At 43.6% G+C, this 25,522-nt stretch overlaps 1 pseudogene; it reads left to right on the forward strand.

Annotated features, from left to right (window-relative positions):
• The first annotated feature begins 1,555 nt into the window (after positions 1–1,555).
• On the forward strand, positions 1,556–23,162 carry LOC133361350 (zinc finger protein 84-like; annotated as a pseudogene).
• The last annotated feature ends 2,360 nt before the right edge of the window (positions 23,163–25,522 follow it).

Below are 25,522 nucleotides of genomic sequence, written 5' to 3' on the forward strand. Positions count from 1 at the left end.
AACTGAAATCAAAAGCTGAAGTTCAAGGTGCTGCATTGAGTCCTGAAAAATGTTCCACCTTCGATCCCATGCAGTTGGATCCCGAGAGATGGCTGGATGTAATGGAGTGGCTCGACGATCAAACCGAGAGTCAGGGATGAATGAACAAATATTACGTCAGGTAATATTTGTTAGTTTTACAGTTTTTGTGAGAGTTTAATGACGTGCACAATGGTGGTTTGTAATGTTATCGGATTACTTGCCGAAGTGGCGTGATGAGCAGTGGTTGTGATATGATTCAATTCCGGACAATATTGTAGTGTTTAAGTCTTCCTGTTGAGCTAAAGTTGGAATGCATCCTTAGTTAGATCTTTTCTCAACATTTTAAACGGGTTTTTTCAAGCATATAGCTTTTTTGGTTGGTATTAATCGACTTTAGATAACCGATGTACATTGATGACGCGTTCGTTGGATATATGGCCTTGACTTCAACATAGATGTACAGTGAACAAATGTGGTGAACTAATAAGGAAATAATGGGGAATGATACTTTAACGCTTTGGTATTCCTGGAACGGATATGGTTTGCATTGTATTGTAATTGTTTGAACATAGGACATAATACATTCGGTTCGAGTTTTGACTTAAAAATGATTGCAGATGAATAAAAACGTTTTTTTAACAAATGTGTGTCCGTTTATTTATATCAACAACGTGTTTTAAGCGAGTTTCAGGTGGAGGATCTTCGTCACACATCTGCCCTTAACCGGCAGCATCTTGGCTGTCTCCCCATTAACATGTGTTCCTGGAGGGGAAAGGGCCCCATTATTTATCGATTCACAACGTTACGGTCCCTAATCATCAAGTATACAGGGAATCCTGTACGCTATGATATGTGAACTGTAACACTATAAACGATAACACGAAACATTAAAATACTATAAACTAGTTTAATCATTTATAACAGCAAAAACAGAGGTACGGTATTATAATCTCATTACAAGCAGTAGAATTTCAACGTGATCGTATTAAAATCACAATCTGCGCATATGTATGTATAGCGTACGTGCAAGCGAACTGTGCTCGTATGCATGCAATATGTGTGATGCCGCCACCACGAAGCCGTTCAGCAGGCGCCCCATCTGCGGCCTCGCCACCACCAAGCGACGGAGCCGACCCCACGTCCCCCTCACCTCACATGAACACACCCGCACGCATCCCCCCCCATAGAGCTGGAAGGGGAGGACACCTGATCGACCGGTTTTTATCCGAGAAACCCTTATCGGGATTAACTCTCACGGTTTCCGGCGATCAGGGAATTGGACGGCCTCTCCCGACGCTACGTTGCACCGCGGCGCTGCGACCGGCCTTAGGATGGTGTGGCCGCGGCGTGGGGCATTCGGCCACCACGGTTGAGACGCATCCCCCACACACACCCCCCCCCCACGCGTCGACGAGGCCAGCAGGGGAAGGACGGGACAGCATGAGTAGCAGGACCGCAGGGGCTCTTGCGCATAGTCACGGAAGGTTGGGATGGTTGCGCTTGAGCGCGCAGGCACAATTGTTGGGGAGGGTAAATGATTGAGCTGAAGGTATGAATAATCGGGAGAGGGGAGGCGCGCGGGGAGCCCGTGCACAGATTCCCACGACGGGCCTTTGTGATGGACACCGCCGCATGAACTGCAATAAATTGATAACACTATAGACAATAACACTAAACATTAAACGACAAAACAAATTATCAACTAGTTTTATAATTTATAGCACCATAAACGGAGGTACGGTATTTAAATCTCATTAGAAGTATTAAAATCGCAATCTACACATATGTATGTAAATTATCTGTTCAATCGAACCGGAGGTCGGATATGTGAACTGTGGAGATACAGGGCAAGAATCGCATTCAAATTTTTGAATAACAATATGGTCGTATTAGCATTTTAATGGGCTTGAATGTATGTTATGTGCAAATGCAATCGTTAGTCGTAAATGCGAGGGAGGGGTTAAGAGGTGCACGTTTAATCCAGTGTTAACATTTATTTTAGCATCATATTTCAGGACACTGTTGTTGATAAGAATTCGTCAGGACATGGCACGTGCCTTGTTCTACTCGATCAACCAAAATTAGTATAATGTTGGGAGTGTAATTTCATTCAAGAGTAGTATTCACAGAGCCCCGAGGACACTAAACTACCTAAAGTTATGGTTAAACAAAGTAATCTTGAGTGACTAAATTCTCAGCTCAGACATGATCATCGCAATCATTTCCAATGACGTGTGGGGTCCTGCGAGAGCAGGTCCCGACTACAAACAGCTGGGCAGCAGAATCGGAAGTAGCTGCGTCGCCCTCGAAATGTGATGTTGCTGCTGTTGTTGTCGCTGCTGTTGTTGCTGCTGTAGTTGCTTCTGTTGCTGTGATATACGCAGGGAGGTGGTGTTCCGTGATGGTATGACGCCTTTGATTAAAGCCTCTGATCAAACTCACCCGATTGAGGCCCTTGATCGTCGCATTTAATCAACTCTGATATTGTATACTCTCACATGTTAAGCTCTATCATAGTGAAACATAATACTGTATTATAACCTATGAACTACAACCTATCCATTGTAACGCTGTAAAAGAATATTATCCATTGGGTTTCACTCCTTCGTCGAGAAGGCCGCTCTCTTTTTTTTCTAAAGTTACATGCTAATTTCTCTGCATCCACTTTAAATCGAAGGCAATGTTTTTCCATGTATTCAAAATAAGCACACAATTACACACTGAGATGCACTTACATATTCATGCATGAAGCACAATGGGCACATTACCTTTCGGCATGTTAATATACATGCGGATTGTACCTTCCAAAATTAACAATCGAATGCAAATATCCTGAAAGACAAAGGATTGGATCCTAGGGGGGGAGTTATAAGGCGGCTCAGAAGCAGAGCTCAATGCCATTTCGAGAGGGAACTTGATGAGGTTGGACGCTCGACTCGTCGCTCTGCTGATCGCCCTTCAACCGCGAGACAACGCAGCCTGGCGAGCACAATTGCTGAGTCGACAGTTAGGCGACGTTGCGTCGGGAGAGTTCGTGGCGACATCTTCAGACGGGTACCGTGAATCTCCAAGTAAGTGTCTATTTTCGCGGATAAACTCGTTCGTCGTCAAATTATCGGGATTTGTTTAGGTTAGACGCGAGTGACGTTCTTGTTTTAGCAGTTAACAAAATCCAAAACTCAACGCTAAACATCCTTGCAGCCGATAGCGTACTTTTGACTCTGCTGCTGTTACTACGCTCACATGGAGCAGAGACGCTCTCCACAGCCCCACGCACACGGAGGCAAGAAGCCATTCAATTGCTCTGTGTGTGGTAAGTCCTTTTCACGGCCATCACATCTTCAGAGCCACCAGAGAACACATACGGGCGAGAAGCCATTCCTGTGCCCTGTGTGTGGGAAGACATTTGCACAGTCATCACATCTTCAGAGTCACCAGAGAACGCACACGGGCGAGAAGCCATTCCTGTGCCCTGTGTGTGGGAAGGCATTTTCACAGTCGTCAAATTTTAAAACGCATCAGAAGGTCCACAATGATAAGAAACTGAAATCAAAAGCTGAAGTTCAAGGTGCTGCAATGAGTCCTGAAAAATGTTCCACCTTCGATCCCATGCAGTTGGATCCCGAGAGATGGCTGGATGTAATGGAGTGGCTCGACGATCAAACCGAGAGTCAGGGATGACTGAACAAATATTACGTCAGGTAATATTTGTTAGTTTTACAGTTTTTGTGAAAGTTTAATGACGTGCACAATGGTGGTTTGTAATGTTATCGGATTACTTGCCGAAGTGGCGTGATGAGCAGTGGTTGTGATATGATTCAATTCCGGACAATATTGTAGTGTTGAAGTCTTCCTGTTGAGCTAAAGTTGGAATGCATCCTTAGTTAGATCTTTTCTCAACATTTTAAACGGGTTTTTTCAAGCATATAGCTTTTTTTGGTTGGTATTAATCGACTTTAGATAACCGATTTAAGGATGTACATTGATGACGCGTTCGTTGGATATATGGCCTTGACTTCAACATAGACGCACAGTGAACAAATGTGGTGAACTAATAAGGAAATCATGGGGAATGATACTTTAGCGCGTTGGTATTCCTGGAACGGATATGGTTTGCATTGTATTTTAACTGTTTGAACATAGGACATAATACATTCGGTTCGAGTTTTGACTTAAAAATGATTGCAGATGAATACAAACTTTTTTTAACAAATGTGTGTCCGTTTATTTATTCATATCAACAACTTGATTTAAGCGAGTTTCAGGTGGAGGATCTTCGTCACACATCTGCCCTCAACGTTAAACATCCTTGCGGCCGATAGCGTACTTTTGACTCAATTACACCGCTGCTGTTACTACGCTCACATGGAGCAGAGACGCTCTCCACAGCCCCACGCATACGGATGCAAGAAGCCATTCAATTGCTCTGTGTGTGGGAAGACATTTGCAAGGTCATCACATCTTCAGATTCATCAGAGAACACACACGGGCGAGAAGCCATTCCTGTGCCCTGTGTGTGGGAAGACATTTGCAAGGTCATCACATCTTCAGATTCATCAGAGAACACACACGGGCGAGAAGCCATTCCTGTGCCCTGTGTGTGGGAAGAAATTTGCAAACTCATCACATCTTCAGAGTCATCAGAGAACACACACGGGCGAGAAGCCATTCCTGTGCTCTGTGTGTGGGAAGGCATTTTCACAGTAGTCAACTCTTAACAGGCATCAGAATGTCCACAATGATAGGAAACTGAAATCAAAATCTAAAATTCAAGGTGCTGCAATGAGTCCTGAAGAAGTTTCCACCTTCGATCCCATGCAGTTGGATCCCGAGAGATGGCTGGATGTAATGGAGTGGCTCGAGTGTCAATCAGAGAGCTCGGAGTGACTGAAAAAATATGATGTCATGTATCCAGTACTTTTGTGTATAATTTTGACCATTTTTGTTTTACAGTTTTTGTGAGTTTAATGACGTGCCCAGTAGTGGTTTGTAATGTTATCGGATTACTTGCCGAAGTGGTGTGATGAGCACTGGTTGTGAGAGGGTTCAATTGTAGTCGTTATGTGTTCCTGTTGAGCTAAAGTTGAAATGCGTTTGTAGGTACATCTTTACTCAACATTTTAAACGTTTTAGTTTTCAAGTATATAGCTTTTTTTATTGGTGTTAATCGACTTTAGATAGCCGATTTCAGGATGTACATTGATGACGCGTTCGTTGGATATATGGCCTTGACTTCAACATAGACGCACAGTGAACACATGTGGTGAACTAATAAGGAAATCATGGGGAATGATCCTTTAACGCTTTGGTATTCCTGGAACGGAAATGATTTGCATTGTACTGGAAATGTGTGAACATAGGACATAATAAATATTCCCTTCGAGTTTTGACGTAAAAATGATTGCAGATGATAAAAAACGTTTTTTTAACAAATGTTTGTGCAGTCTTAATTTTATAATGTTCCTAGCAAAAACATGTTAAGAGAATTTCAGGTGGAGGATCTCCGTCACACAAGTGTGCCCTTAACCGGCATCATCTTGGCTGTCTACCCGATTAACACGTGTTCCTTGAGGGGAAAGGTCCCCGTAGTTAATCGTTCATCAACGTACCAGTCCCTAATTCTGAAGTATGTCGGGGATAAACTGTACTTTATAACATGTAAACCGTAATTCTATAAACTATAACACTAAACATTAAACGATTATAAACTAGTGTTTTAATTTATAACCATATAAACGGAGGTATGGTATTATAATATCATTAGAATAATTAGAAGCAGTGTGGTCGTATAAGACTCTGCTCAAATGTATGTATAGTGTACGTGCAAGGATCGGATAAAAATTATTACAATTACAACATGGTCATATTACAATCACGATTTTCACTGCTAGATGTCATCGAATAACAAAAGACGGAATATATTTATATAAATCCACGCACAAACCCATTATAAACTCATGACATTATGAATCGTTACAATTATTATAACAATCACAAATTGTGACAAAGCGAAATTCCCACAAACAAAACACCACGCTGACGTGACGAATTCTTAAACAAACTGCAACACTCAAGTGACAGAACTCAACATAAAAACGTCGCAATAAAAAGAACAACATCAATGGACAAATCCTAAAAACAGACAACACACGCACGTTAGTAGCTGTTAGAAGAAGACAACACCAAGCACCTTCAACTACACACATTGTACAGCCAACTCGTAAATGGGGCGGTATATGACAGCCTTCGCTGCTGTCGACGGGGCCAAGCAGCGAGTGTTTAACTCCATTGTTTCAGAATCCGTGTCATCACCCGGCCACAACGCCTTAGCCAAACTACATCGTCCCAACAAGGCAGCCTTCCCTATGCTGTGTATTTTAGCAGAATATTAACGGACGCACTTGAAGATAACAATTCGTCTAGAAAAGGCAGGCGACTTGTTCTACCAACATGATTTCAATTTATATCCGAAAGAAGTATGAGTTCATTCATGAGAAGTATTCACTAAGCACCGATGGCACTAACCTACACACAGCTATGATTAAACAAAGTAAACATTAGTCGCTCATCCCAGCTCAGACATGATCATAGCAATTATTTCCAAATTCGTGTCGGGTCCCACGAGAATAGGGCACGTTCACAAACTTTTAAATTGTAAACTCACAGAGCATACTCTAACATTATAAACTCTAACAATATAACCTTTAAACTATGAGCTATACATTGTAACGCTTTAAAATAACACTACAAACTAGTGTTATAGTAAACTATAATGTTGTGAACTCTAACAATATAAGCTATGAGCTATACATTATAACGCTATAAAATAACAATAAACTGGTGTTAAAGATTAGAACACCGTACATTGAAGTGTGATATTTGAATTCGAATTCTTAGCTTCACACCGTGGTCCTCTAGGAATCACAATTGGCTCGTCAATATGTAACATGTCTGTATGTAATATGTATGCATGAGATATGTCTGCATGTAATATGCATGCATGTAACATGTATGTATGTAATATGGACGTGCGAACCAATGGTGGGATATGTGAAACATGAAGGTGCAGGATCAGGATGGGATTAAAATTATTTGAATAACACTTTGGTGGTATGCGCCGCAGCCTGGCTGCCCAGCAGATACCAAGGAGGAATTTTGGGAACAATTGATGGACACATGCAATCAAATAAATGGAGAAGAGCAGTTAGTAATTGGTGGAGACCTAAATGGACACGTTGGAAACGCCCGGGATGGATACCCTCGAAACCATGGTGGCCAAGGATATGGTACCCGGAACGATGAGGAAAACCGAGCCCTGGACTTTGCGGAAGCCCATGATCTTGTCCTCGCCAACACCTTCTTCAAGAAGAGACCATCCTATCTCATTACGTACGCCAGTGGTGGGAGATCAACTCAATTTGATTTCTGGCTTGTCAAGCGGGATAAGCTAAAAACGGTGACAAACACTAAAGTCATACCATCAAACAACATCACCCCACAACATCGCATCCTGATCATGGACATGAAAATGGACATTGGCCAGCGACATCGCCCACCAACAACGGAACAGCAGCGAATTAAGTGGTAGCGGATGAAGGAATGCAAAGATCAGCTGAGAGTCGCCCTCAATCAGATTGACGTGAACACCAACCGACCAGCGAATGCGATTTGGGAAGATCTCGCCGGCCAACTGTGCACAGCAGCAACGGAAGCACTGGGGCTAACTAAGCCGGCAAAACACTTCATTGACAAGCAAATATGGTGGTGGAACGAAGAAGTTCAGCTAGCAGTGAAAGAGAATAAGCTAGCTTTCAAGAAGTGGCGCAAAACGCTCGCAGATCTGGATTACCAACAATACAGAAACTGCAAATCGGCATCGAAGCGAGTAGTAGCAGCGGTGAAATTAGCTCAATACGACCAACTGTATGTCAAACTGGACACCCCAGAAGGTGCCAATAAGATCTATCGACTGGCAGAGGCGCGCCATCGTTCGACTCAGGATATTGGTCAGGTCAAATGCATAGAGGATGAGAATCACAGCGCTCTCAAAGACCCGCCCGCCATCCTTCAACGCTGGAGCGACTACTTCTCTGGAACCTGCAACCAGGAATTTCCCCACCAACCTATTATTAGCGCTGAACACGTCCTCGATCCGGTTTCACCTATCACCATCACCGAAGTGGAACAAGCTATCAAGAGAATGAAGAATGGGAAAGCGACTGGCCCGGACGATATCCCTGCTGAGGCCTGGAAGATCCTTGGCAGGCAGGGTGCTGCCCTCCTTACCCAACTCTTCAGCACCATCACGAGCACCGGTGAGGTCCCAGAAGCCTGGTCGACCAGCACGACGGATCCAATTTGGAAGGGTAAAGGGGCCGTGGCAGAATGCTCGAATTACAGGCCAATCCGGCTCCTGTGTCATGCGATGAAGATCTTTGAGCGAGTTTTGGACACGAGGATTAGAAACATCGTCACCCTATCACCCAACCAATGCGGCTTCGTCAAAGGATGTGGCACTACGGACGCCATATTCGCGGCGAGGCTCCTGCTGGAGAGGCACAGAGAGAAGAACAAAGCTGTGCACGTGTCGTTCCTCATTGGGTGCAACTCCTATACAAGAACGTCACCAGTGCAGTCAGGTGTGCAGTGGGCATATCACCGCCATTTCCCATCAGCGTTGGAGTGCACCAAGGATCGGCCCTGTCACCACTCCTGTTTATCCTGTGCATGGACACGATCACTGCCGACCTGCACACGCCCCTGCCATGGTCAATTCTCTACGCGGATGACGTCCTCAGATGAAGAGAGATGAGAAGTGGAAAGACAAACGCGCCTGTGGAAGGAACGTTTGGACGAAAACGGGATGAGGTTCAACATCAAAAAGACGGAGTATATGGAGTGTGCCCCCCAAACCGACGGCACCATCAGCATTGACGGAGAAGATCTGAAGAAAGTGACGGACTTCAAGTACCTGGGTTCCACCATCAGCTCAGATGGTAGCATCACGACTGATGTGAGGTCACGAGTCAATGCGGCATGGATGAAGGCAAGTCACCGGAGTCCTCTGTGATAGGAAAATGCCGGATAGGCTGAAGGGAAAAATGTACAAGACCATCGTCCGACCGGTGGCACTCTATGGATCCGAGTGCTGGCCAGCCACAACTGTACACGAACAAGCTCTCCACACCATGGAGATGAGGATGCTCAGATGGAGCCTCGGACTCACTCGATGGGATCGTGTCATGAACGAAGACGTTCGGAATCGACTTGGTGTGGCCCCCATTGCGGACAAGATGCTTGAGGCAAGGCTTCGGTGGTACGGCCATGTGATGCGAAGTGAAGAGTCATCAGTGGCCAAGACTGCCATGTGTATTGAACCAGAGGGCCGCCGTCCACGCGGACGTCCGAAGAAGCGATGGATGGATCGAATAAAGGAAAACATAAAGACGGTCAACGCATCCCCTGAAGATGCCCTGGACCGAGCCAAATGGGGAAGACAATGCCGAAAAGCGGACCCTGCGCCACAGCGGGAACAACGCTAGGAAGAAGATTACCTATTGGATTTCACTCCCTCGTCGAGAAGGCCGCTCTCTTCCTTTTCTAAAGTTACATGCTAATTTCTCTGCATTCACTTTAAATCGAGGACAAAGTTTTTATTCAAAATAGACGCACAATTACACACTGAGATGCACTTACATATGCATGCATGAAGCACAATGGGCACATTACCCTTCGGCATGTTAATAGACATGCGGATTGTGCCTTCAAAAATTAACAATCAAATGCAAATATCCTGAAAGACAAAGGATTGGATCCTAGGGGGGGAGTTATAAGGCGGCTCAGAAGCAGAGCTCAATGCCATTTCGAGAGGGAACTTGATGAGGTCGGACGCTCGACTCGTCGCTCTGCTGATCGCCCTTCAACCGCGAGACAACGCAGCCTGGCGAGCACAATTGCTGTGTCGACAGTTAGGCAACTTTGCGTCGGGAGAGTTCGTGGCGACATCTTCAGACGGGTTCCAGACATCGATATACCGTGAATCTCCTAGTAAGTGTCTATTTTCGCGTCGTTAAATTAGCGGGATTTTTTTGCGTCTCGGTTAGACGCGAGTGTCGTTCTTGTTTTAGCAGTTAACAAAATCCAAAACATCCTTGCGGCCGATAGCGTACTTTTGACTCAATAACACCGCTGCTGTTACTACACTCACATGGAGCAGAGAGGCTCTCCACAGCCCCACGCACACGGAGGCAAGAAGCCATTCAATTGCTCTGTGTGTGGGAAGTCCTTTTCACGGTCATCACATCTTAAGAGACACCAGAGAACACACACGGGCGAGAAGCCGTTCATGTGCCCTGTGTGTGGGAAGACATTTGCACATTCATCACATCTTCAGAGTCACCAGAGAACACACACGGGCGAGAAGCCGTTCATGTGCCCTGTGTGTGGGAAGACATTTGCACACTCATCACATCTTCAGAGTCACCAGAGAACACACACCGGCGAGAAGCCATTCCTGTGCCCTGTGTGTGGAAAGGCATTTGCACACTCGTCAACTTGTCAAGACCATCAGAGAACACATACGGGCAAGAAGCCATTCCTGTGCTCTGTGTGTAGGAAGATATTTGCAAAGTCATCACATCTTCAAAGTCACCAGAGAACACACACGGGTGAGAAGCCATTCTTGTGCTCTGTGTGTGGGAAGGCATTTGCACGGTCATCAACCATGAACATGCATCAGAAGGTCCACAATGATAGGAAACTGAAATCAAAAGCTGAAATTCAAGGTGCTGCAATGAGTCCTGAAGAAGTTTCCACCTTCGACCCCATGCAGTTGGATCCCGAGAGATGGCTGGATGTAATGGAGTGGCTCGAGAGTCAACCAGAGAGCTCGGGGTGACTGAAAAAATATTACGTCATGTGGTTATACCTTTTAATCCGTATCGAGTACTTTTGTGTGTAATTTTGACCATTTTTGTTTTACAGTTTTTGTGAGTTTAATGACGTGCACAGTGGTGGTTTGTAATGTTATCGGATTACTTGCCGAAGTGGTGTGATGAGCACTGGTTGTGAGAGGGTTCAATTGTAGTCGTTAGGTGTTCCTGTTGAGCTAAAGTTGGAATGCGTCTGTAGGTACATCTTTACTCAACATTTTCAACGGGTTTTGTCAAGTATATAGCTGTTTTTGATTGGTATTAATCGACTTTAGATCGCCAATTTCAGGATGTACATTGATGACGCGTGCGTTGGATATATGGCCTTGACTTCAACATAGACGCACAGTGAACAAATGTGGTGAACTAATAAGGAAATCATGTAGAATGATACTTTAACGCGTTGGTATTCCTGGAACGGAAATGGTTTGCATTGTACTGGAAATGTGTGAACATAGAACATAATACATATTCCCTTCGAGTTTTGACGTAAAAATGATTGCAGAGGAATAAAAATGTATTTTTAACAAATGTTTGTACGGTCTTTATTTTATAATGTTCCTAGCAAAAACATGTTAAGCGAGTTTCAGGTGGAGGATCTCCGTCACACAAGTGTGCCCTTAACCGGCAGCATCTTGGCTGTCTACCCGATGAACACGTGTTCCTTGAGGGGAAAGGTCCCCGTGGTTAATCGTTCATCAACGTACCAGTCCCTAATCCCGAAGTATGTCGGGGATAAACTGTACTCTATAACATGTAAACTGTAATACTATAAACGATAACACTAAACATTAAATGATTATAAACTAGTGTTTTAATTTATAACCATATAAACGGAGGTAAGGTATTATAATATCATTAGAAGCAGTAGAATAACAGTGTGGTCTTATTAGAATAGCACTTTGCTCATATGTATGTATAGTCTACGTGCAAGGATCGCATTAAAACAATTACAATTACACTACGGTCGTTATAGAATCACGATTTTCACTGCTGGATGAATGTTCCATCTCAATGGTATAAGAAGAGCAATAGACAGTTTTTTATTCATAAATAAACGCACAAACACATTATAAGCTCATGAGCTTATGAATCGTTACAATTATTTAAACAATCACAAATTGTAACAAAGCGAAATTCCCACGAAGCAAAACATCACGCTCACATGGCGGATTCTTGAACAAAATGCAACACTAAAGTGACAGAACTCAACAAGAAATTCGCACGACAACAAGTTCAACAACAATGGACAAATCCTAAAAACAGACCACATGCACGTTAGTAGCTGTTAGAAGAAGACAACACCTAGCACCTTCAACTTTACACATTGTACAGCCCCAAAGATACAACTCGAAAATTAGGCGGTATATGACACCATTTGAACTTCCTACTTTCGTTCTCGATTAATGAAGATATTATTGGCAAATACTATCGCTTTCGCTTGTGATGTACCTCCTAATTATGGCCTCAGGTTCAAATAAAAAATATTTCGAATTTCTCCATTATTCCAAGCTGCACAATTGAGGGTTGTGGACCGCTTTGAATGCTTCAATTTAATCACAGTAAATGCTTCAGACCACATATTTGAAGCAACGTGATGAGATGGCTAAGAACTTCAAGTTTATTCTAGTGTTAACGATATTTTAGCATAATAGGTAAGTACACTATATGTACTAAAAATTCGTCAACATAGCAGGTGTCTTGTTCTCCGTAATCAACCAAAATTATGACAAATTCTATCATAAATGAGTGTGAGCTAATTATTCGGTAGTATTCGCTCATCTCCGTCACACAAGTCTGCCCTGAACGAGCAGCATCTTGGCTGTCTCCCCATTAGCATGTTCCCAGAGGCGAATGGCCCCGTTATAAATCGTTCGCAGCATTCTGGTCCCTAATCCCGAAGTATACTGGAGATAACCTGTACTCTATAACATGTCAACTATAACATTATAAACGATAGCACTAAACATTAAACTACTATAAACTGGTTAAATAATTTATTACACCATTAACGGAGGTACGGCATTAAAATCTCATTTGAAGTATTAGAATAACACTCTGCTCATAAATATGTATAGTGTATGTTCAATCGAACAGGTTTTTGGGTTAAATTGCGTAAGTAAAAAAAATATTTTGTTAAACCCGCCTCAACCCAACACATGAAAATAGTAAGGATTGTCACTAAAACAGAACATGACAATTCGTTACTAAAGCATGCTTATTCAGGTCACTATTCTTCAATTGGGATTACCGTTGGCAGGCTATTTTAGTACACACGATCGACAGGAAGTACAAGGACAATGGGTTCACTTAATTCGCATGTATAATGTACGTTGATTACCATATAAATAACCCAAACGGCAATGGGTACCCATAGCCATATATATGTATCCATTAACACCCCGCCCTCCCCCACTTCGCGCAAGAAGAGCACACACGTATTGTCATCACATCTACCTCTCTATTTACGGAACGAAACAGGAGCACTTCTCCACAAAAACTGGCCGTAGCCTAATGAAGATTGTTGTAATTACTGGCGAAACGTCGTACTCAGATTGTAAATGTTATGGTTTGGCTCACCATTGTGCTGGACTAGTAACGAATTAGCATGTCCTGTTCACGTGACAAACCTTACTAATTGGGTGTGTGGGTGGTGGCGGGTTTAAAGACACATTTTCATATTTAGGCGATTTATGGATACGGTATTCGAATCTCATTAGAAGTATTAAAATCTCAATCTGCTCATATTAAAGAAAGCTTACGTTCAATCGACCCGGGGGTTGGATATGCGAACTGTGGGGGTGTAAGGATATAATCGCATTAACATTCCTAGAATAACAATTTTGTCGTATTAGCATTTTACTGTGCTTGAATGTATGTTATGTACAAATGAAAATCGTTTGTCGTAAATGCGAGGCAGTTGTTAAGAGGTGTACGTTGTTAATGTTTATTTTAGCATTATATTTAAGGACACTATTGGAGATAAGAATTCGTCTGGACATGGCACGTGCCTTGTTTATCTAGAGCAACTAAAATTAGTACAATGTCGGTCATAAAGGAGTACGAGTTATTTCATGAGTAGTATTCGCTGAGCCCCCATGCAGATACTAACCTACACACAGTTATGGTTAGACAAAGTAACGTTTAGTCACTTAATTTTCAGCTCAGACACGATCATCGCATTCATTTCCAAAGACGTGTGGGGTCCCGCGAGAGCAGGACCTGGCTACAAATAGTCGAGCAGCAGAAACAGCAGAATCAGAAGTAGTTGCGTCGCCCTCAAAACGTGTTGCTGCTGCTGTTGTTGCTGCTGTCATTGGTGCTGCTTTAGTTACTTCTGTTACTGTTATGTATTGGGTGGTGGCTCATTTACTCATCACCAACCATAATCATCAACACAAATCATCAGCATCAACACCCATTATCATCTCCAATCATCATTATCACTATCAACCATCGCCACCACCACCAACCAACCATCACAATCCAACAGTTATCATAACCACCATCCATCATCATCAACACCCATAATCACAACAACCCATCATCATCACCACCCATAACCATCACCACCAATCATCATAACCTCACCAATCATTACCACCACCCATGATCACCACTACCACCCATCATAATCACTACACATTAACATCACCAACCATCATCATTACCACCCTTCATAATCACCACCCATCATCATCATCACCACCATCCATTATCAAGATACATCATCATCGCCACCCATCATAAATTAACAAACACACACAGCTACAAACATAGATATGTAACCTGACACAGACATAGATAACAGACACACACAAACAAACAATCTCATTAACAACTTAATTATAAAAAGCCCATATTACCACTGCCAGGATAAGTGCACACAAGACAAATCCATAACACAATAACAATTTACATGGAACTCAAATTCACACTTAGTACAACCACCTCACTCACTTAAATATAACTACAGATCAAAAACCTGAATTTAAAAATAAATAAACCAATGGGATGGTGTTTATACGCTTGAAATGTAATTAATGAAATGCAAGTTAATAATTACAATTAAACAAAAAATAACTACGAACAAATATGAAGCCTGAGGCCTAGGTATATGCCAGGCCTGATGGCCAGGCATCGCTTCAGTCCTCGCCGCAGTAACGGCGACATCAAAGACAGCACAAAGCGAGGGGGCAAATGTTGAATGTCGAACCGAGGGCTCTGCTGTTTCCGGTGACGCAACCACCCGCACTGCACCACGTGGTGCGCCCGCCAAGCGCGTGGGGGCGGAGCCTCGCTGTAGTGACGTCACCTCTGTTACGTCATAGCACACGAGTGAGCAGCAGCAGCAGAAGCCTTTGCAGAGCGAATCCTCAACGAGGTGAGCGTCCCTATGGGAACCTCATTTGCCAGTAAAAATACGATAATTGTTTTTTTACCCTTCTATCTGGCAACAAAACTGACACCTTTTTACAGCGCGCCTTTTGGCGTCATCAGGTCCAACCCATGTGAGACTAGGCTCTAAGGAAAGCTGTCTCGGGTGTGGACCAATCAACTTCAAGGACAGTGCACATTATCAGAGTTATGTTCTTTTGTTTGTATTATGGCTGCAGGTATTGCGGTCTATGCAAACATGACTCCTTGTAAAAAGGTGTCAGTTTTGTTGCCAGATAGAAGGGTAAAAAAACAATTATCGTGAGCGTCCCTGTTGACGATGTGTGTTGTTTATTTTTATTGCACGTTTTGACTACAAACTAAAGCTTCATTATTTTTGAATATGTTGGTATTTGGATTTTCTGCAACCAAATTAGGACTATTAGTTAGGTTACTTGGCATGCTTTGATATGTTGCTGTTACTGTCATTGTTTAGACCCAAAGCAAGTCAACATTTAAAACGTTCATAATTAACCTGTTAAAATCTCATATAATATGATTAACATGTCCATAATGATTGTGTTCTGATTGCCTGCATAATTGTGCCCTGCATTACATGTATTGAATGTTATCCAACACGGCGGAGGAGTTTGCCTTTTAGTTCAGACCCAAGCTGATGCCATAGACGTCTCCTATCTGTGATGTCACAGCCACATGGGCGGTACCTCTGACATCACGTGACCTACGACGTCATTCTCGGGTTATAACAAATAATTTACGTATTATCATTTGACCCCAATGACCTACAAGACATAGGGGGGCCTATATCAAACAGTCGATTAATACAAATGGGCTGTGCATCAACATGCTTGTCTGGATTAGAGGTTAAACATCACGGTTATGTCTGGCGATTATGTTTAATGCAATAGGCAGTTGGAATAAACATGTTCGCGTGGGTGGATGAGTGAGTGATCTGACGCACGCGTGAGTGGGCAAACAAGCGAGTGAGTGGACTTGTAAAACAAACGGCACGAAAGTGATTTGATTGGTACAGCGAGTGGTCAAATATGTAATAATTGAGAGGATGAGTGTTTCAAAAGGTTGCTAAATCTGAGCGTTTTTACAACCTCCCCAGGCCCTCCAACATCAAACAGAAACGACTCCTTCACCACAAAACATGGACAGACAACGCAAGTGGGCTGACATCTTGGAGGACTATGATGGTAAGTCCCAGTTACCTGTAGCACGTGGTTTTTATGCAGAGGAGGCAGCTCCCTTATTAATTTATTTTAGTAGACGTGGCGGTGATGGGAAGAGGTAATGGTCAAGTGTAGCAGACAGCATGGATTTAGAGCTGCGTTTCAGCCATATTGGTTTAACTGGGGGTCTCAACTTTATGAAATTGATGATCTCAACATGCTTACAAAAATATGACTTGTAAAGTTTAACTGCCATGTAATTAATATTTCTCAACAGCAGGTCATGTTATGTGTTAAGAGGTTATTACAAGAATCTCAGAATTAGTTGTGTGAATATCCACGTGCTTCGTTATCTAATACATTACTCGTCCTTTGAATTAATTTTGTTTTCCGTAGCCAGGGAGTCATGGCGCCAGTCGACCACGTGGGGGGACATTATGGATGAAGTGGACCCTTTCCCAGGCCAAAGCTATGAAAATCGTTCCCCAAAGGTGTGTATGGGGTCTATGGGAGTCAAACACCACATTCTCTCCACACTCCCACACCATTGCACCAAAACATCACTACACCTCACATCACCACACAATCTCTTTACATCACCACCAACTCGATACAATATACTCTTAGGTTTTTTCGGTAAAGTCACGTAAGTGACTCTTTCTTAGGTTTTTTCGGTAAAGTCACATACGTGAGTACGAATGCTTGCAGTCACGAAAGCTTCAAATCGAGAATCAATACAATATCATAGAGCCTCATAAAGCGTCAATACCATCACAAGGCACCGTCTCTCCAGAACATTCCACAATTTCACCTCTCCTTATAACAACACCATGTCCCAACACCATCACTCCATCTCTCCACCATCACGTCATGCCATATCCCACTCGTGCAGGCAAATGAAGTCGCCATTCATTACCAATGAAGACAGAATGATATCATGCAATCTCATGAATTATGTCTGTGAGCTGATTGGAAGTTGCCATTCCAGTTACCCATTATGGGTGCTGCAATAAAATGTGTCCAGATTATGGGCATCCAGATCTTTACAATAGAACATTCTGTGGAAATATTTCCCGTGATGATTGTTGCCAACAATCGCCATGAAATCGTTGTAGACTATCACTGCATTAAGTGCGTGTATTGAATTTGTGAGAATATGAGGATGTAACATGTATTTTCATAACATTAGGTAATGATGTATATTCATACGTGTGCTAGCATGTTTGCATGAGTTAATGTGCATGTTTTCATGCGTACATAGATGTGCCAGTATGCATTTTTGTTTCTCTATGTGCCCGTCCATGTTTGTGTGCCTGCGAGAATAGATTTAGTCCTCAGTGTGCATGTCTGAATGGTCATGTGCTTATCTTCGCGTGAACAGAGGAGCATTCGGGAGGTGAAGAACTTCAGCGGAGTGAAGCATCTCCAGGAGGACAAGCGCCTTACGAAGGAGAAATGCACAATGGAAGAGAAGCGCCCCAACGAGATGAAGCGCCTCGCCAAGGTGAAGCACCAAACGGAGCAGAAGTGCCTTCGAAACAAAATCCTCAACGACGTAAAACGCGTCATGGAAAAGCGCCTCCTTGAAGAAACGCGCTTCATGGAGGAGAAGCGCCTTCGCGAGGTGAAGCGTCTCAAGGAGAAGCATCTGGAGGAAGAGAAGCGCCTCATAGATGTGAAGCGGGTCAAGGAAGAGAAGCGCCTCATGGAGGAGAAGCGGGTGGAAGAAGAGAAGCGCCTTGTCGAGGACCAGCGCCTCATTGAGGTGCAGCGGGTCGAGGAAGAGAAGCACCTCATGGAGGAGAATCGCCTCTTTGAGGTGAAGCGTCTCATAGAGCTGAAGCGTCTCGAGAAGAAGAAGCGTCTTGAGGAGAGGCGCTTTCGCAAGGTGAAGCTCCTCGAGGAGAAACGTCTCATTCAGGAGAAGCGCCTCGTTGAGGTGAAGCGTCAAGAGGAGGAGGAGGAGGAGGAGCACTTGATGGAGGAGAAGCGTCTTGTGGAGCAAAAGTGCCTCGAGGAAGGGCAGCGCCTCGCCAAGATCGAGCGACAATGGCTCCAGACCGCTACCACCAGCAGCAGCACCACTACCACTGCCACCACCACTGCCGCCACCGCCACCACGTCCTCCAATCCTGTGTGGGGCCCAATAGCTCCGAACTTTGGAGAAGAGGGCTTCCAAGATGATAAAGAAAACTCCGGAGTCGCTGAGCCACGGTAAACCAGTCTGCGTGTGCATCCCCTGTGTGTTTATTTTTGTTATTTATTGCCATGCTTCTCACGCAGCATCAGCCTTACTCGGTCTTAAGACTTTTTTTCAGGAGGATCCTGCAAAGTTTGCTCGCATTTTGCAAGAAAGTTGCTACTGTTTGCGATCCAAATTGAACGATTTGCATTGCTTGTGTGGGTTCAGTAACAGGGAGAAAGCTGCAGAACCTTCCCAGAACAGGTGGCTGCATAATCCACACGGAGAATGTGGCCAAACGTGGAACTCAAACCCAGGTCAATGTTGCTGTGACGCACAGGTGCTCAAGCCCTGTCGCGCTCTCAAAATTCACAGACACTGCAAACTCCACGTGCACATTCTGCTATACTGAGGACAGATTTATTTTTCATAACTGGTTTCTGGGTTAGACCACATAACGAAGTGGGCATATCTTCACCATGTAACCCTCCATCCACCGTGAGATTTTCGCTGTCTATCGCCTGTTTCCAGGCCAGCTGCTAAGTCGCTTTGTAATGCACAGCGACACCTACCACTGAGAGGGGTGTCCAATTTAAAACGCGATGAGATGAGAGATGCGAGAGGCTCATCGCATGCAATGCACTCTGAGATGCCTTCGACGTCAAGGGAGGTGGCTCTCTCGACCACGAATCACTGACGGACACTTTTTTGAAATCGTGGATGTGTTGAAGCGACCAATTGGTCGTGCACTCATTCTTCACCATTACAGTTCAGATCTTGCTTCCCGCCCTGACAATTATTGCTGCTGCATTGACCACACAGCTCCACACCCATTCCGTCACAGTGGACGTGCAGGATCTCTATCGATGTCATTTGAAATGCTTAGGACATTATGTGCAAGGGGTCAATTAGAATATACAAATAGAAAATTTTCAATCTAGATTTGAAGTTTTCGTGACTACAGGGATCCATACTCTTTGGTTATATCGGTAAATTCACGTCGGTATGAAATAAAATAAATGAAATTAAATCACGACGTTTCGATGGACATGTCGTTATTGCAAGAACATTTCTTGCTGTGGTTTTCCCACCTGATGATGATTGCTTGTGTTGCAATCGAAACGTTGTGATTTAATTTATTTTATTTTATACCTACATGACTTTACCGAAAGAACCAATAAAATGTCACTTCAAATTATTCAGCTAAATTTGCACAGCAACGCCACCCACTACTGTGAAACTACAGCAGTCTGTGTGGGACACAGCTGCACCTATCTCAAGGATAGCCTGGCGCCATGAGAATGACAGCACCAATACTAAGCACACTCACTGGACATGTCGAATTGCTGTTTCTATTCAGCTCGAATTAATCCGCCACAGATTCCACCCACGGACGATGGGAAGATGGCGATGTCTGCCGTAACAGCAAGGTGGAACGGTGTTGTGTTTGACAGACAACCATCACAGTTTTACCATGTCTAGTGGTGTACTCCCTGTTACAGGTTGAGTCACAAACCGCACCTCTCCATAACAAAGGCTCAGCCTTTGTTATTCATTCTATTCTTAGTCTTAAGCCTCACCTTACCATATTAATAAAAGTATGCGGCCCTTGCCCCACCACCTTCTCCAACCATTATATAAACGAAGTGGTAGCTTCTGCAATCTCTAATTAACTTGATACAGCTGTCGTGGCTGTGACGGTTCCACCTGAAGACGGAAGCTTGTGTTGCCTCCGAAACGTCGTTATTTTAATTTTTTATGTTCTTTTATTTTACTTTTTAATGTTTTTTTACCTACGTGACTTTACCGAAAAAAACCTAAGAATATGAATCATTGCAGTCACGAAAGCTTCAAATCTAGAACGGTGTCGTGTTGTTTCTTCACAGATCTGAGCCAGCTCAGCCCTCCTTCTCACTCGTCCAGGCCTTTGAAGCGAAGACAGAGGTTATGGAGAAGGAGACGAAGGAAGAGGTGAAGGAGATGATGGAGGATGAGGTAGAGACAGAGGAGGAGGAAAAATCGGAGGAAGAGAATGCAAAGGAGGACGAGATTGTGATGGTGACAATGGAGAACACGGAGGGAGAGGAGAAAGACAATACGGAGATGGAGGACAAGGAGACAACAAAGGATGAACAGATGGTCGTGGTGGAGGACATGGAGACGACGGGCAAAGGGGAAACAATGGTGGTGGAGGAGGAAGAGAAGACGGTGGTGGAGATGGTGGTGCCGGAAGTTGAGGAGGAGATGAAGGAGGAAGAGATGGTGCTAGCGGAGGAGAAGAAGATGGAGAAGATGGAGGTGGTACAGGAAGAGGAGGAGGTAGAGGAGAAGATGGTGGTGGAGGATGAAGAAGAGGGGATGGAGGATGATGAGACGGAGGAGAAGATGGAAGAGGTGCAGGTGGAGATGCACGAAAAGAAGAGGAAGCGAGGGGGCCTCGCTCGAGTGGCGACAGCGATCGCCTCACTCCTCCGCCGCGTGCTGCTTTGTGGTGGCAGGTCCACCGCCCAGTAGGGGTGGTGGCGGTGGTCGTGCATCGGTGCCGACCGTGACCACTATCACCACACTAACCGCCCACCCCGTGATACTCGCTACACACACCACACGGTTCGCCAACGTTCAGGTCCAGAATACCGAAGTATACCGGGAATCACCTGTACTTAAAAACACGTAAATTGATAACACTATAAACAATAACACTAAACATTAAACGACAAAAAAGCTACCAACTGGTTTTATAATTTATACCACCATAAACGGAGGTACGGTATTTTAATTTCATTAGAAGTATTATAATGGAACTCTACACATGTTTGTTAATTGTCTGTTCAATCGAACCGACGGTCGGATATGTGAACTGTGGGGGTCGAGGGTAAGAATGGCATTCAAATTTTAGAATGACAATTTGGTCGTTTTAGCAAATTACTGTACTTGAATGTATGTTATGTGCAAATGCAAATTGTTAGTCGTAAATGCGAGGGAGGGGTTAAGAGGTGCACGTTTAATCCAGGGTTAACATTTATTTTAGCATCATATTTAAGGACACTGTTGTTGACAAGAATTCGTCTGGACATGTTATGTGCCTTGTTCTACTCGATCAACCAAAATTAGTACAATGTTGGTTATACAGGAGTGTGATTTCATTCATGAGTAGTATTCACAGAGCCCCGATGACACTAACCTACCTAATGTTATGGTTAAAAAAGTAATCTTGAGTGACTTAATTCTCAGCTCAGACATGATCATCGCAATCATTTCCAAAGACGTGTGGGGTCCTGCGAGAGCAGGTCCCGACAACAAACAGCTGGGCAGCAGAATCGGAAGTAGCTGCGTTGCCCTCGAAATGTGATGTTGCTGTTGTTGTTGCTGCTGTAGTTGCTTCTGTTGCTGTAATAAACGCAGGGAGGTGGTGTTCCGTGATGGGATGACGCCTTTGATTAAAGCCTCTGTTCAAACTCACCCGATTGACGCCCTTGATCGTCGCATTTGATCAACTCTGATATTGTATACTCTCACATGTTAAGCTCTATCATAGTGAAACATGATATTTTAACCTATGAACTACAACCTATCCATTGTAACGCTGTAAAAGAATATTACCTATTGGGTTTCACTCCCTCGTCGAGAAGGCCGCTCTCTTCCTTTTCTAAAGTTACATGCTAATTTCTCTGCATTCACTTTAAATCGAGGACAAAGTTTTTCCATTTATTCAAAATAAGCGCACAATTACACATTGAGATGCACTTACATATTCATGCATGAAGCACAATGGGCACATTACCCTTCGGTATGTTAATAGACATGCGGATTGTACCTTCCAAAATTAACAATCGAATGCAAATATCCTGAAAGACAAAGGATTGGACCCTAGGGGGGGAGTTATAAGGCGGCTCAGAAGCAGAGCTCAATGCCATTTCGAGAGGGAACTTGATGAGGTTGGACGTTCGACTCGTCGCTCTGCTGATCGTCCTTCAACCGCGGGACAACGCAGCCTGGCGAGCACAATTGCTGTGTTGACAGTTAGGCGACTTTGCGTCGGGAGAGTTTGTGGCGACATCTTCAGACGGGTTCTAGACATCGATATACCGTGAATCTCCAAGTAAGTGTCTATTTTCGCGGATAAACTCGTTCTTGTTTTAGCAGTTAACAAAATCCAAAACTCAACGCTAAACATCCTTGCGGCCGATAGCGTACTTTTGACTCGATAACACCACTACTGTTACTACGCTCACATGGAGCAGATAGGCTCTCCACAGCCCCACGCACACGGAGGCAAGAAGCCATTGAATTAATTGCTCTGTGTGTGGGAAGTCCTTTTCACGGCCATCACATCTTCAGAGTCACCAGAGAACACACACGGGCGAGAAGCCATTCATATGCTCTGTGTGTGGAAAGGCATTTGCACAGTCATCAAATCTTCAAACTCATCAGAAAACACACACGGGCGAGAAGCCATTCCTGTGTGTGGGAAGGCATTTTCACAGTCATCATCCATGAACAGGCATCAGAAGGTCCACAATGATAGGAAGCTGAAATCAAAAGGTGGAATTCAAGGTGCTGCAATGATTCCTGAAGATAATTCCACTATCGATCCCATGCAGTTGGATCCCGAGAGATGGCTGGATGTAATGGAGTGGCTCGAGGATCAACCCGAGAGCTCGGGGTGACTGAAATATAATGTTGCATGCGGTTATACCTATTATGCTGTCTTGAGTACTTTTGTGTGTAATTCTGACCCTTTAGATTGAGAGTTTCTTGACGTGCAGGTGGTGATTTTTGATGTTGTCGGATTACTTGGTGAAGTGGTGTGATGAGCACTGGTTGTGAGATGGTTCAATTTCGGACAATATTGTAGTGTTTAAGTCTTCCTGTTGAGCTAAAGTTGGAATGCATCTGTAGTTAGATCTTTACTCAACATTTTAAACGTTCTTTTCAAGTTTAAAGCTTTTTTTGGATGGTAATAATCGACTTTAGGATGTACGTTGGTGACGCGTTCGTTGGATATATGGCCTTGACTTCAACATAGAAACACAGTGAACAAATGTGGTGAACTAATAAGGACATCATGGGGAATGATACTTTAACGCTTTGGTATTCCTGGAACGGAAAGAGTTTGCATTTTACTGTAACTGTTTGAACATAGGACATAATACATATTCGGTTGGAGTTTTAACGTAAAAATGATTGCAGATTAATAAAATCGTATTTTAACAAATGTTTGTTCATTTATTTCTCATGTTCATTGAATAAACGTGTTTTAAGCGAGTTTCAGGTGGAGGATCTTCGTCACGCAAATCTGCCCTTAACCGGCAACGTCTTGGCTGTCTTTTTTATTAACATGTGCTCACCAGGCTGAGTTGTTTCGCGCTAGATTTGCGATCAGCATAGCGTCCAACCTCTTCAATTTCTCTCTCGAATTTGCATTGAGCCCTGCGCATTAACATATAACGTTGATTCGATCACATTGTAATTATGATACAACCAAAGTGTTATTCTAATACTTTAATCCCATCCTAATCCTGCACCTTCCGTTTCGCATATCCGACCCCCGATACGAATGTCCAAATAACGTCCATACATACATACGAGCATCGTGTGATTCTAATATGGCCACATTATGATTCTAATCATTATTTTGTGATTCTAATACCACTCTTCAACATATGGTGTTCTAAACTATAACACTAGTTTATAGTGTTATTTTCACAGCATTATAATGCATTGTTCATAGTTTATAGGTGATATTTTTCACAACTTTAGAATAATTATAATAGACAAAAAAGAGTTATTAAAATAACTTTAATCCGATCCTGCACCTTCAGTTTCACATATCTTCTATATTCAAGCACAGTAAACGCTAATACGACCATAATGTTATTCAAATATTTTTAATGCGGTAATCCCATTTATTCAAAATAAGCGCACAATTACACACTGAGATGCACTTACATATTCATGCATGAAGCACAATGGGCACATTACCCTTCGGTATGTTAATAGACATGCGGATTGTACCTTCCGAAATTAACAATCGAATGCAAATATCCCGAAAGACAAAGGATTGGATCCTAGAGGGGGAGTTATAAGGCGGCTCAGAAGCAGAGCTCAATGCCATTTCGAGAGGGAACTTGATGAGGTTGGACGTTCGACTCGTCGCTCTGCTGATCGTCCTTCAACCGCGGGACAACGCAGCCTGGCGAGCACAATTGCTGTGTTGACAGTTAGGCGACTTTGCGTCGGGAGAGTTTGTGGCGACATCTTCAGACGGGTTCCAGACATCGATATACCGTGAATCTCCAAGTAAGTGTCTATTTTCAAGGATAAACTCGTTCTTGTTTTAGCAGTTAACAAAATCCAAAACTCAACGCTAAACATCCTTGCGGCCGATAGCGTACTTTTGACTCGATAACACCACTACTGTTACTACGCTCACATGGAGCAGATAGGCTCTCCACAGCCCCACGCACACGGAGGCAAGAAGCCATTGAATTAATTGCTCTGTGTGTGGGAAGTCCTTTTCACGGCCATCACATCTTCAGAGTCACCAGAGAACACACACGGGCGAGAAGCCATTCATATGCTCTGTGTGTGGAAAGGCATTTGCACAGTCATCAAATCTTCAAACTCATCAGAAAACACACACGGGCGAGAAGCCATTCCTGTGTGTGGGAAGGCATTTTCACAGTCATCATCCATGAACAGGCATCAGAAGGTCCACAATGATAGGAAGCTGAAATCAAAAGGTGGAATTCAAGGTGCTGCAATGATTCCTGAAGATAATTCCACTATCGATCCCATGCAGTTGGATCCCG

Source organism: Lethenteron reissneri, chromosome 72 (assembly GCF_015708825.2).
Source record: "Lethenteron reissneri isolate LAM-NWPU_2019-01 chromosome 72, ASM1570882v1, whole genome shotgun sequence".
Taxonomy (NCBI): domain Eukaryota; kingdom Metazoa; phylum Chordata; class Hyperoartia; order Petromyzontiformes; family Petromyzontidae; genus Lethenteron; species Lethenteron reissneri.